Here is a 14,284-nt window from a genome sequence, read left to right on the forward strand (position 1 = left end):
GTGGAAAAAGTTTGACTTTTACGTTACTTATAAAACTTCAAAACAACGCTCCCGGGTGGTCTCGAACCACCAACCTTTCGGTTAACAGCTGAACGCGCTAACCATTGCACCACGGAAGCTTAGAAATTAGATGGTCGTCTGGTATTGTGGAAAAACTTTGAATATTTTTTTGTTACTTATAAAACTTCAAAACAACGCTCCCGGGTGGGCTCGAACCACCAACCTTACGGTTAACAGCCGTACGCGCTAACCATTGCACCACGGAAGCTTAGAAATTAAATGGTCGTCTGGTATTGTGGAAAAAGTTTGACTTTTACGTTACTTATAAAACTTCAAAACAACGCTCCCGGGTGGGCTCGAACCACCAACCTTTCGGTTAACAGCCGAACGCGCTAACCATTGCGCCACGGAAGCTTAGAAATTAAATGGTCGTCTGGTATTGTGGAAAAACTTTGACTTTTACGTTACTTATAAAACTTAAAAACAACGCTCCCGGGTGGGCTCGAACCACCAACCTTTCGGTTAACCGCCGAACGCGCTAACCATTGCGCCACGGAAGCTTAGAAATTAAATGGTCGTCTGGTATTGTGGAAAAACTTTGACTTTTACGTTACTTATAAAACTTCAAAACAACGCTCCCGGGTGGGCTCGAACCACCAACCTTTCGGTTAACAGCCGAACGCGCTAACCATTGCACCACGGAAGCTTAGAAATTAGATGGTCGTCTGGTATTGTGGAAAAACTTTGACTTTCAGGTTTGTTTAAAACTTCAAAACAACGCTCCCGGGTGGGCTCGAACCACCAACCTTTCGGTTAACAGCCGAACGCGCTAACCATTGCGCCACGGAAGCTTAGAAATTAAATGGTCGTCTGGTATTGTGGAAAAACTTTGAATATTTTTTTGTTACTTATAAAACTTCAAAACAACGCTCCCGGGTGGGCTCGAACCACCAACCTTACGGTTAACAGCCGTACGCGCTAACCATTGCACCACGGAAGCTTAGAAATTAAATGGTCGTCTGGTATTGTGGAAAAACTTTGACTTTTACGTTACTTATAAAACTTCAAAACAACGCTCCCGGGTGGGCTCGAACCACCAACCTTTCGGTTAACAGCCGAACGCGCTAACCATTGCACCACGGAAGCTTAGAAATTAAATGGTCGTCTTCTATTTTGGAAAAACCTTGACTTTTACGTTACTTATAAAACTTAAAAACAACGCTCCCGGGTGGGCTCGAACCACCAACCTTTCGGTTAACCGCCGAACGTGCTAACCATTGCGCCACGGAAGCTTAGAAATTAAATGGTCGTCTGGTATTGTGGAAAAACTTTGACTTTTACGTTACTTATAAAACTTCAAAACAACGCTCCCGGGTGGGCTCGAACCACCAACCTTTCGGTTAACAGCCGAACGCGCTAACCATTGCACCACGGAAGCTTAGAAATTAAATGGTCGTCTTCTATTTTGGAAAAACCTTGACTTTTACGTTACTTATAAAACTTAAAAACAACGCTCCCGGGTGGGCTCGAACCACCAACCTTTCGGTTAACCGCCGAACGTGCTAACCATTGCGCCACGGAAGCTTAGAAATTAAATGGTCGTCTGGTATTGTGGAAAAACTTTGACTTTTACGTTACTTATAAAACTTCAAAACAACGCTCCCGGGTGGGCTCGAACCACCAACCTTTCGGTTAACAGCCGAACGCGCTAACCATTGCACAACGGAAGCTTAGAAATTAGATGGTCGTCTGGTATTGTGGAAAAACTTTGATTTTCAGGTTTGTTTAAAACTTCAAAACAATGCTCCCGGGTGGGCTCGAACCACCATCCTTTCGGTTAACAGCCGAACGCGCTAACCATTGCACCACGGAAGCTTAGAAATTAAATGGTCGTCTGGTATTGTGGAAAAACTTTGACTTTTACGTTACTTATAAAACTTCAAAACAACGCTCCCGGGTGGGCTCAAACCACCAACCTTTCGGTTAACAGCCGAACGCGCTAACCATTGCACCACGGAAGCTTAGAAGATAAATGGTCGTCTGGTTAAATTTAAACATTCAGTTACGTCATTAAAAATGTTCCTTAGTAATACATTTGAATATCATGTAAAATACTTGTTTTTACACCAATAGTTACAAAATTTGACGCCTGCTTTGAATAAATTTAATTTAACATTATTATTAGTGGTTAGGGTAGCTTATTCTTGAGATGTTCAGACTTTAGGGTAATGCTTCCCTCGATTGTTATCTGATGCTCATAGATTTTTTTAGATACATTGGAATTTATTGTCCTTTCATTAGTTGGACCACCCACCTGGTTTTATGACATTAAAAGGTGGTTAGGGGGAAGAGGTCGAACTTGATCCATAACAAAAGGATTTATCCCCATTCGTTTTTATTTTTACTATTAAGACGCGTGTCTTAATTGGTTTAGGGGCATGGTCGAACCATTTGTATTGCATCAATCGAATTTATTTTGTGATTTATTGCATTGCTAATTGGTGACTCACCCTACCACCAAACATTTAGTTGATTCGAGGGGTTTGCCCCGAAGCAATAATCCTGACAAGTCTCAACAAGTTCAAGATGTTTTTGGTGCGTTAACCGAAACCATGAAAATATATGAGTAGTTTTCCAGAACTAAAGACTAGGAGACTAATTTCGTTCTTTTTTAAAGATGCATGAAATAATGCTCTTTTATCATCTTTAACGTAGAAAATAATGTAACAAAGCTATCCTAAATACCCCATTTTACCTTCAATCTGTCAGTTAAATCAAAAACTTTCAGTGCTTACATCTCAAGTAAACGTTTGAAATTTATTTTGAAGTAGTAAGACAAAAAATCTCCGGTTTATTGGTTAGGTGGGTTGAAATATCTAAAAACATAATACTTATGGGATATTTTTGCAAAAATGTCTGATGTTATAGGACACGTTCAAATTATAGGATATAGCATTAATGGACCTTTGGGGTGCCCTGAAATAATAAGTCAATATATCATTAAGACCGAAGCATTGACCTAAACGTACTATATTTATGAAAATTATCGGCGGCGTAATCAAAAATTTGTGGAAAACGTAAAACGGTATTGAAAGAAGCATCATTCACAACGCATTTCGTGTTAGAAGTAAAAAACAATCGAAACGTTTTCGATCATTTGGGTTACAATTGACCGACACGAAAACGATAATTTACAATTCCTAAAATCCCGAAAGAATACATGTGAAATTCAATAAACCACCGAAAGGAAATCAGTCATGTACGTTAAATTATACCGAAACGAAACGGGTCATTTGAAAAACATTTCAAATTCCTAAATAATTTGTGATCAATTTTCCTAAAATCGATCAAAATGATTCGATGAAAAGCAAATTTTCATTTATTACAGTATAATTATTTTAATTTTTCACTCAGTAAAACTTGTGTTACAATGAATAAACCTGGTATCAATCTATTATTAATCAAAACATTTGTTAAAAAACAGTACATTTTTTAACCTTTTTATCGCAAACCATACAAAATATTATGATTTTCCCGCTCGATGAAGTCTCTAAAGCCGATCTTAACATGGTTAACAAGTTGGGTAGAGTTAAACATTTCTGGTCAGATATCTACGCCTATACAGAACTTTGATGAGATTAAGAATACTTTGGTAGAAAAATCATGCTCAAATCCTTGTTTGTGTCAGTCATTCTCACAAAGTCTTTTTAGTGGGATTAACAGATTTATTTAATTAGGGTTTACAAATAAACGTTAGAAGACGAAACGTTGGGTGCCGTTTTTATTACAGAATGATAAACGGGATTATAGCCCTTGACTATATATGATACGAGTTAATAGGCGCTAATATTTTTAAAATTCGGTGCGTCTTAATCCCTTTTCAGACAGATCCATATTTTTATTTTGGAGCACTAGAATTCTTTGTCCATATAGGACCAAATTGCTCAGGGTTTTGCTTCCTTTATTTACAAGCCTTTCACAGTCAATTGTGTTCTTTTTTAAAGGTACTACATTCAATCGCTATATTAGTAAGTAGCGAAAATTATCATTGTACTTTGAAATCATCCCAATCAATCTCATTTCGGTATTATACACATTTACATCTTTTTTATACGAGTTTTGTATACACATCGGTGGAGAAAGGTCTTTTGTTCTAATCCATGCGAAAGACGCATAATGTTAGCTATTTGACATGTTTTGAGAATTTCATTCCGTTGATAAACCTTTTCATACTGGCACTGTCTCTTCTTCAAAAGTTTCGAAATTTGGCCTCTTAAGGAGTTAAATATGTTATATTTAAGTGTCTAGTTGCTACCGGGTTGATGAAATATTTTATTACCTATTCCGTAAACAGGTTCAGGCAAGGGCTTAAGGAGGTGGTTGACCAGTGCTATTGCATTGTTATAATTGGAATTTATTTTGTGATTCATTGCTTTTTTTAATTGAATAGGCCTACTTCTCTCCTACACAATCATAGTGTGATTCATGACCGTGAGAAACTATCTGGTCATAGGTTAACTTAAGGTAGAGTTAAAAGTAACTTTTTGAAAAGTGTACAATGGTTTTTATGACCTATTAGGGAAATTCGGAACCATATTATTTACCAGACGTGAAGATAACAAAGGATATTGTCAGATTTGAGAATCTCTAGAAACGCTTTACGCACCCTGTTTTTTAATTGATTTATTACAAGTATTGTCCCTTATTTGCGGTGTTTATACCAAAATTCTATTTATAGGCCACTCTTTTCTTGAAATTTTTTTGACATAAAAAATCCATCGTTATTTTGTTATAAAATGGGTAAACTATTAACAGGCGTGTGTCAGAAATGCATTGTGGGAAAACATATGGTGACTGAGGAGGCAATAAATCAGGCTATTGTTAAATTATTGAGGAATGTGGGCGTGTCTATTAAGAAATTTAGTATAAAAGCGGCTTAGGAAATGATCAAAATATGCAGTCGATCTTCAAACACCGAAAGATAAACTTGAATCCTGAAACTCTTCGTACAACTTTGAACGAACTGACTATAAATAGACCCTGGCCGTTACGTTTAATATATGAGTTTTATTTCTTCCTATGCGCCTATCTGCGAATAGATCCGTTGTACGGACCTCAGACTCTACCACAACTCGTAGTACAGGGTGATTTAAATGCTATCGAGCTTGCCTCGACTTACTCGAGTATATGAAAACAGTTGCACGAGTACCAGAGGACTGTACTACCATAGAAGAATTGGAAAACCTAAGGAATCTAATTCCTTGTCCCTTAAGAACTGAATACACAGATCGCCTAGCGAAACGACAAGAAGAAATTGAGCGTTGTATACGGGAAGAGGAAGCCCAGATCGCCGACTTCAAAAACTCGCAATATGACAAAGAGGTAGCCGAGTTTAGACCGAACGGACCAAGGACCACCCGTAGAGGAGACACTATTGAACGATATCTTAGAGAGGGAGAACGGATCTGAAGAGACGATTTTTAACGATGATATTGATGTACAATGGGGAGGAGGAGAAACGGACCAGCCCACACCTATTAACAACGTACCTTCTTGCGAGATAATAGGACAAAGTGAGAGATTTTACAAACATTTTAACATGTACGGTCGGGAGGTAGTTCTTTGAGTTACGGAAGATCCCGTCGCTAGTGTATGTACCCTTATTAAATGCGTTCTTAGTAAGTACAGGCCTACAGATTACGTCCAAATTACTTTAAAGAGTGCGGCAAATATTTGCAGATCCGAACTAGAATTATCCTTTAGAAGATCAGATCAAGTAGACCCTAATATTCTTTTTGACCAGCTTAGTGTTATGCTCTATGATGACGAAATGGAAGCATTTTTCCAGGGTCCTGTTAAAATCATTTTTAGCATTGTAAGAATGCCGGCGGGTAAGGGCCACCCCCCAGGCCGAGGCATTAAACCTTTTAGTATGTTTTGTAGAGACAGACGTGGTATTGTACGCATAGTCAGTTCTGATAACCTGTGTTTAGCCCGATCCCTTTGTGTAGCTATATCTCATAGAGCTTACGCCGACGATACAAAAGAAGCTCTAAAAACTCAATACGAAGCTATTTCTAGGGCTAGGTCGGGGAATAAATCTCAAAAAGAGGCTGCTTTAGAACTATGTCGTAAGGCAGGCGTAAGGGTTAGTGAGTGTGGGACGGCTGAGTCTTTTCAAAAGTTCAAAATTTATTTAAATCAATATTCGATTTTCGTGTACAAATTCGAAAATAGCGTTCCTATCTTAATTTTAGGTGAAAACAACCCCGGTGATACTAGGCCCCGCCTCTTTTTATTGAATGAAAACAACCATTATAACGTTATTACAAAATTAAGACCACTTTTCAATCACGACCGATTCTGTGAAAAATGTCTCGTACCCTATTGGCGAATACAATCACATAAATGTAACGACTTTTGTTTTAGTTGCATGAGACCCACTATCTGCCAAGGCCCCCAGAAAGCTTGCGACCATTGTTTACGAAACTTCTTGGGCAATAACTGTTATGAAAGTCATTTAGCAACTTCAAGCAGTAAAAAGTCCCAATGTGAACGTCTTTTGCACTGTAAAGACTGCTTAAAAATTATTGATTTTTCTCGAAGATCCGAATATCATACGTGAGTTGAGATATATTGTCAGGTCTGCAAGAAATATCAACCGAGCAATCACTTGTGTTATATCCAGGTTATCAAAGATAAACCCCTGATAGTGCCCTCTGTTAAGAAACTAAACTTAATCTGCCTAGCCTTATGTACATTTTCTTTGACGTAGAATGTATACAAACAAAGGTGTGTCAGGAAAAGTCGGGTGCTTACGAACACGAGGCTATCCTTTTAGTTAGCATAACAGTCTGTGAGAATTGTATAGACGAAACTTCCCTAACTTTTAATTGTATTATGTGTAGTTAGTTTGGTAAGCGTACACAACGCTTTTCAGGTGGAAATCCCATAGGTATATTTTTAGATTATTTAATGCAATTGCATGCCGTTAAGAATTTCATCATACTGTCTCACTATGGCAGCAATTATGATAATCAGTTACTAATATGAGAAATCATTAATAGGGATGAAAAATTCGTTCCGTCTTTGAAACGGAACTCGAATTTTAGAAATGAAATTGTTTAACTTGTTATTTCTTGATTCTTATAATTTCATCCCAGTAGCTCTAGCTATATTTCCCGCAACTTTCGGTATACCCGACGCAGCCAAAGGGTATTTTCCACACTTTTTATTCAATGTAATAGAGCTTAATTTTGATGTAAATAGACAGAAAGAAACCAACTTTGTTTTGGAAAGCTATCTCCCCCCTATCAAAGCTTATGGTTGTCAATATTTTACAAGGAAAAATTTAGATGCCTTCTTAAAATGGCATAGTTCCGAAGGTTTCAACTTCTTGAACGAGCTCAATTATTATTGTGAGATCGACACAATTTTACTATTCCTAGGTTGTTTAACTTTTCGTACGCTACTCTTTAAAGTAGCAGGGGTAGATCCATTTAATTGTGTCGCAATTACTCTTCCGGCCTGTTCTCTCACGTGTTTCGTCGAAATTATCTTAAAACCAATACTAAAGGCATCATACCGGCTAATTATTATAGACTTGGTGAAAATCAGTCAATAGAAGCTATAGAATGGCTGGAGTGGACAGCACACAAACGAAATATATCTATCCAATCTTCCTTTAGAGGGAAAGAAACCAGAATTCAAAAACTTAGAGTAGACGGATTTTGTGAAATCAACCGAGAAATATTCGAATACTGGGGGTGTTTCTATCACGGGTGTAAAATACACTTTCCGATAAACAGAAACAAGCTTTTGCACGGAGACCCTGCGCAAACTTTGAATTCTAGAAGTATTAGAAGCATGAACGTGTTAGCCAAATTTGAATCCCTCAACTATAAAGTAAATTGGTATTAATTGTGTAAATTGAGTTTATATTTTATCTTAAAAAATCTACTATTGCTAATTTAATTTAATTAATGGACCTCTTTGTAAATCAGATTCACTGAAAGAGTTATCCAAATAAAGCCTTTTATTATTATTATTATAAATGTCAAATGGGAGTGTGAATGGCAAAAAGAAAAAGCAAATAAACCAGATATAATCGAATTCTTAAAATGTAATGACATTATGCCAAAAATAGCGAAAAGATTAGACCCCCGTGAGGCATTCTTCGGGGGAAGATGTTGTGCCACGAAACTATAGCATAAAACAACTGGATCAGAGCGAATTCATTACGTTGATTTCACAAGCCTATACCCATTCATTAATTAATCAAAAATGTCTTGATTAGAATCAAGACCTAAAAAGTATCGATAAGACTGGTCTGAAGGATCAGATATTAATTTTTCTTTTGAATTGAAACTTAAATGTATGCTTAAAAAAAACAACGTTCCATTACCGTTTTCCGTTGAAATAAATTATTTTACTGGTAATCAATTTCAAAAATTTACTTATCTCGGCTTTTCGACTACAATTCCATTCCCCGAAAACATTTTATCATTACATCAATTTCTTTTGGGAGAGTACGTGTATGGTTTTGCGTTTTAAAAGGTTCCTAAAGACGTTACATCCCCATTCATGACCCGCACGCTTCGCAGTGGAACATTTTAATTATTCTAAAACCAATGGCGCCAAATTCAATAGGGACAGGAAGATTTTTACTCGCGGTTTGCAAAATGATGAAATATCAAGTGTACTTTAGTGAACCGTCGTATTGTTCTTTCTCATAGTTCAGGGCATGATCAGTGTTACTGCCCAATTTCTAGTTTCTAACAATGGTTAGAGACTATTTGATATGTCACGGCACAACGTTATATACATTTGTAAATTCTAAGTAGCACAAAAGGAAAAAGAATCCATTTTTTTTTTGGTTTGAAATAAATAAACTCATGATAGTAGTTATAACGAACAGAAAGTCCAGGGAATGGCACCGGTAATGAGCAGCAAAAACAGAGGAAAGTATGCTTCAAGTTAGCAGAGAGACATGGTAGTAAAAATAGTAATCTAGAATTTTGTTCGTTCAAACCTTAATATATCATTAAAATTTCAAGTGAGGAGGCGGCACTACCAAGGAAGATTGATTTTGGCAGATAACAGCGAAACAATTATGTTCTACACACACTGGTACTATGGGAGAGTTTCAGGGCCGCAGGTCGCACATGATGAAATTTCAACTCCAGTTTACATCAATTCTCCCTGGTCGTATTAATAGCAGGTTAAGCTATAGTTTGCTCAGGTCCTGTTAGTCTCGAAAGGGTTATATAGTCCTTGTAACTTTTAAAGGTTGTTGACATGGCTAAACAGACCGCTATTACAGATTTTTATTGCTTAATAGGTTATTTTGACACGTTATCTCCCAAAAGTAATTAATGTAATTAGAAAATGTTTTCGGGGAATGGAATTGTGGTCGAAAAGCCGAGATAAGCAAATTTTTGAAATTGATTACCAGTAAAATAATTTATTTCAACGGAAAACGGTAATGGAACGTTGTTTTTTTCTTAAGCATACATTTAAGTTTCAATTAAAAAGAAAAATTAATATCTGATACTTCAGACAAGTGATAGCCTATGTCTTATCGATACTTTTTAGGTCTTGATTTGAATCAAGACATTTTTGATTAATATTTGTTCCTTCAGTCTTCATTTTAATTAAGAATGTTAAGAAGCTGTTTTACATTTTCAAAATCTGCACTAAGCAGAAACATATATAAAGGGGACCATAACTTTAGCTCAATCAGACATTATTTATAATGATACTTCAAAAAAAAACGTAAATCAATAAAAGTTTGTATTCTTATTGTAATTAACATAATACAATTTTTTACAATCATTTATTGAAACGCGAGGCGCCCCCCTAAAAATCCCAGAAATAGGACCAAATTTGACAATTTTACAAAAATTTTTAAAATGCTGATTTGTGTTCGATTAACATTTAGCTCAAAATTGTCATAAGCTAAATATCAAATTCAGATATCCTTAAAACTTCGTAAAGACGATCCCAAAAGTACCCACAAGTACCTACAAGCACCCACAAGTACCTTCAAGTACCCACAAGCACCTACAAGTACCCACAAGTACCCACAAGCACCTACAAGTACCCACAAGTACCCACAAGCACCTACAAGAACCCACAAGTACCTACAAGCACCCACAAGTACCTACAAGCACCCACAAGTACCTACAAGTACCCACAAGTACCTAAAAGTACCCACAAGTACCCAGAAGTACCTACAAGCACCCACAAGTACCTACAAGCACCCACTAGTACCCACAACTACCTACAAGTACCCACAAGTACCTACAAGCACCCACAAGTACCTACAAGCACCCACAAGTACCTACAAGCACCCACAAGTACCTACAAGCACCCACTAGTACCTACAAGCACCCACAAGCACCCACTAGTACCCACAATTACCTACAAGCACCCACAAGTACCTACAAGCACCCGAGCTCAAACGCCATGTTTTTCTTGCTTAATATCCCTCTAACGCCGTGAATCACGACAAAAACGCCGTAATTCCAATACCCAGAACAACGTAAGTCAAAGTATTTGTTAATAATGATAAAAATCAATACTTAAACTTAATTTATAGTAATGAAACTAAGAAAAGGCTCTTCTATGGAATGTTATCTTTCATTTAAGATGGTTCACAAACGTAACGAATGAATAGTTTTCTTTATATGCCTTCCTAGAGAAGGTCATTATTCAAAAAAATCCCATGTTATCTCTATGGAAGAATATAGTATATTTCACCAAATGTCGGATTCATTTTATGGATTCTAAAACCACCCTTAACAACTTTTTTCTTTATAGAATTAACTATTAGTTGGATCTCTTTGAAATTTTAACCACCAAATTAGGGTCCAAATTTTAGTTCACTGGCAAAGCTTCAAAGCAGCAAACACAATATGAAAAACGTTACGGCCAATCAAAGAACCCTCCTTTAGCATTATAGGTGGTATCAAGTCTTATCTAAGAGAGCGACCGCTCTCCTAGAATATTTAATACTAATTCAAGAAAGCGCTCACTTCTTTATGATAGGTTTTAAGGTCTTAGAAACTGATTATCTAACCACTGAACTTAGTGTTTATCATCCTTTAGGGGATTTCAATCCAACTCCAAAAACTCTTAAAAAACAGTTTCGGGTAATTATAGGGGGAAACATTCCGAAGAAATAGAAAACATTACAGACGCTTTCAATCTAGCTACAGGGAACATTAAACCAGTTTGGTTGGTAAATTCGGCATATAATAATTTTCCAAAACAAAGTAACGGTTATGACTGCGGGCCAATAACATGTTTGTACGCAAAATGGTTAGTTGCAGGTTACCCTGGGAAAGAAAAGGCAACAAATGACATATTAAACTGTAGGGAAATTTATAAAATAGATATAGAAAGCTGTAAAAGATTACATAATTAACCCATAAACCGGTACAGTGTCTTAGATATAAGACACCCATATTAGGCTTGGGATCCTAGACTTAAAGGTACGTCCGCACTAGGCGTAAATTTTCGCTCGCCACGCTACGTACGCTACGCTCGCCACGCTCGCCATGCACGCCGAGAAAAACCACTGTCCGCACTTGGCAAATTTTCGCGCCAACCGCGCTGGGCGAAGGAGGCGAAGAGAGAAAAAATGTTCGCCAAGTTGAACCTTTTACGTCGGTTTCGCCGGCGGTGGTGGCGTACATCCAATCGGCGAGTCTCTGGCTCACGTGAGAATGTTGTCTGCCTTCTATATTAAAATAGCGCCTGTTTGTAGCAAAGTAGAACGATTAGCTCACGCAGTTAATTAAATAGTTTCACTGCTTTTAATTCAGAAACGTAAACAAAACGTAAATAAACGAAGAATACGGATTAGAGAAGTTTTTAAGGATAGGGAATAGATGGCGATTTTAAAAACCTAATTTCCAAAGATACAGGGATTATCTTTTTGTGGAATAATGTCGATATACACCAACCCAATTTGACTATTTGTCATTAATATCGAGGGTAATTAAGGACATGGCCATATTTAAGTCATTCACGACGATAGACTATTCAAATAAGCACCGTATATATTTTTTCAAGCAGACGACATTCGCACGTGAGCCAGAGACGCTCGCTGATTGGATGTACGCCACCAACGCCGGCGAGACCGACGTAAAAAGTTCAACTTGGCGAACATTTTTTCTCTCTACGCTTCCTTCGCCCAGCGCGGCTGGCGCGAAAATTTGCCAAGCGCGGACAGTGGTTTTTCTCGGCGTGCGTGGCGAGCGAAAATTTACGCCTAGTGCGGACGTACCTTAAGAAACCCAAATTAGGCTTGGGATCCTAGACTTAAGAAACCCAAATTAGGCTTGGGATCCTAGACTTAAGAAACCCAAATTAGGCTTGGGATCCTAGACTTAAGAAACCCAAATTAGGCTTGGGATCCTAGACTTAAGAAACCCAAATTAGGCTTGGGATCCTAGACTTAAGAAACCCAAATTAGGCTTGGGATCCTAGACTAAAGAAACCCGTGGCTATCGGGCGTGGCCCCTAGGCGATGGGGTTGCCAATTCTTCACAGAACTGGTAGTGGCACAGCCACCATGGACCAAAGCAAGGACTATATTTAAAGGGTTCCACATCCATAAGTAACTTGGTCAGGGTGTAATCGTGTTACCTACTTAACCTGTACTAGGTGAAACTAATTGGTTAATATAAATAAAATAGTTGTTTTAATCATCTGTACAACATCTGTACCAAAGTATAACTAAAAAAGCAGGATAAACACTTTTACAGGGGCTACGGGTTTCAAAGTAGGTTTCCCTCACCCTATAGGCTGTCTTGTCCCGACAGTAAATATTTATTTTGTATTTCGTTTTCCGCAACCATAAGGGTAACAAATTGAAAAGGGGAAATTTATAAGAAATAATTCATTGTGTATTTAAAGAGACCGTGTAATAATTTCTATGTGGTCTTTGAGGTGTACCACTGTTTTCATTCGTAAACAAACTAGTTTGAAGTTTCCATTGCAACAGTTACTTGGTCGAACGCCGGAAATAAAAAGGTGAGAATTCAACATATTATTTTCAAAAAGTAAGTATGTTTAAACAGTTCAGATAAAGAAACTAAATTTATAGTAAATTTCTTTCCTTAAGGTTCGCCGACTTATTAGTTACAGCCAAAGTTTCTTCTACGAGGCGAGTAGGGAAATCATACAAAGAAGAAAGTTCCAGTTACGAAGTGATGGGCAGCGCCAAAAAATGGGAGATGTTAAAATCAACTATTCTTAAACTAACTGCTTATAAAACAAATTTCTGTAATGAGTAAAAATCACTTCATAGTTTGTATGAAAAGGAATACATAGCATTGCCGCATAAATCGTGAAATAAACTAAAAATATGGCGATAATTTAAAATAAATATATTCGAGATGTTCAGCCTTTTGTCCCCGTTTGATTAACATTAATTAATTAATTAGAGTCCGAATGAAACATTTTACAGTGATGAGGCATAGCTCCTTCGATTTGTAAGCTTGAGTAGAATAAATGACGTAAGTTTCAAGGAAATTCACCGTTGGGGGGCCGAGTTATTCCCCTTTTTTGTTTAAGGTTAATTAATTAATTAATTCATTAGAGTGCGGATGAAACATTTTACAGTATCAATTAAGAGTATGAAGAATAAAAGAGTAGAATTTATATTAGTTAGGTCTCGGGGGGGGGTTAGGGCGAATTGTAAATTGGAGGGAGGTTAGTGGTCTACGGGACGGCTAAGAAAATTCAAGAGTTACCAGAGTCCCGACATTATTCAACTATATTAATTATATATATAAATATAGCTTCAGTGATCAAAGAATCGCATTTTTAAAAATACAAAAGTCTCCTAACCAAACTTAACCCAACATTTATGATTTAAGGTAATTTTTTACTAACTTTAACAAAATTCATTCCGCCTAGATTATTTTATTTTTACATAATTTACACGTTATTTTAGGTTAAGTTTGGTTTGGTTAAGTGCGGCGCCGCTGCGTGTATCATCACAGCGAGTCCCGGCAAAGCCTTTGGCACTGCTATATATATAATTAGTTTTTAATGTTAATTATTGTTTGCGCTTACTATAATGGTGTGCAATGAATAGAGGAAGGCGTAAGCTCTCATTTGGTATATGATTTATTAAGTTTGGAAGAGCAGGGGCTATTCTTAAATTTAGCCTTAATATTTAACAATACTTTTTACTATTTAATAGCGCAATTTTAACGACGACAATTACAGTTTAAAATTATCTCTCTTTTAGAGCGTCCGCGACACTTCA

The 14,284-nt window shown here is 37.1% G+C and overlaps 2 non-coding genes across 2 annotated transcripts; both read right to left on the bottom strand.

Annotated features, from left to right (window-relative positions):
• Positions 1–341: 341 nt before the first annotated feature.
• Positions 342–414, bottom strand: TRNAN-GUU (transfer RNA asparagine (anticodon GUU)). Its single transcript has one exon. It is a non-coding gene; the product is annotated as a tRNA-Asn (tRNA).
• A 364-nt stretch (positions 415–778) lies between these two features.
• Positions 779–851, bottom strand: TRNAN-GUU (transfer RNA asparagine (anticodon GUU)). The gene has a single exon. It is a non-coding gene; the product is annotated as a tRNA-Asn (tRNA).
• Between the last annotated feature and the right edge of the window lie 13,433 nt (positions 852–14,284).

The sequence above is a fragment of the Phalangium opilio genome, unplaced genomic scaffold (genome assembly GCF_054372755.1).
Source record: "Phalangium opilio isolate 3A_F unplaced genomic scaffold, DU_Popi_V2 ptg000026l_1, whole genome shotgun sequence".
NCBI classification, from domain to species: Eukaryota; Metazoa; Arthropoda; class Arachnida; order Opiliones; family Phalangiidae; genus Phalangium; species Phalangium opilio.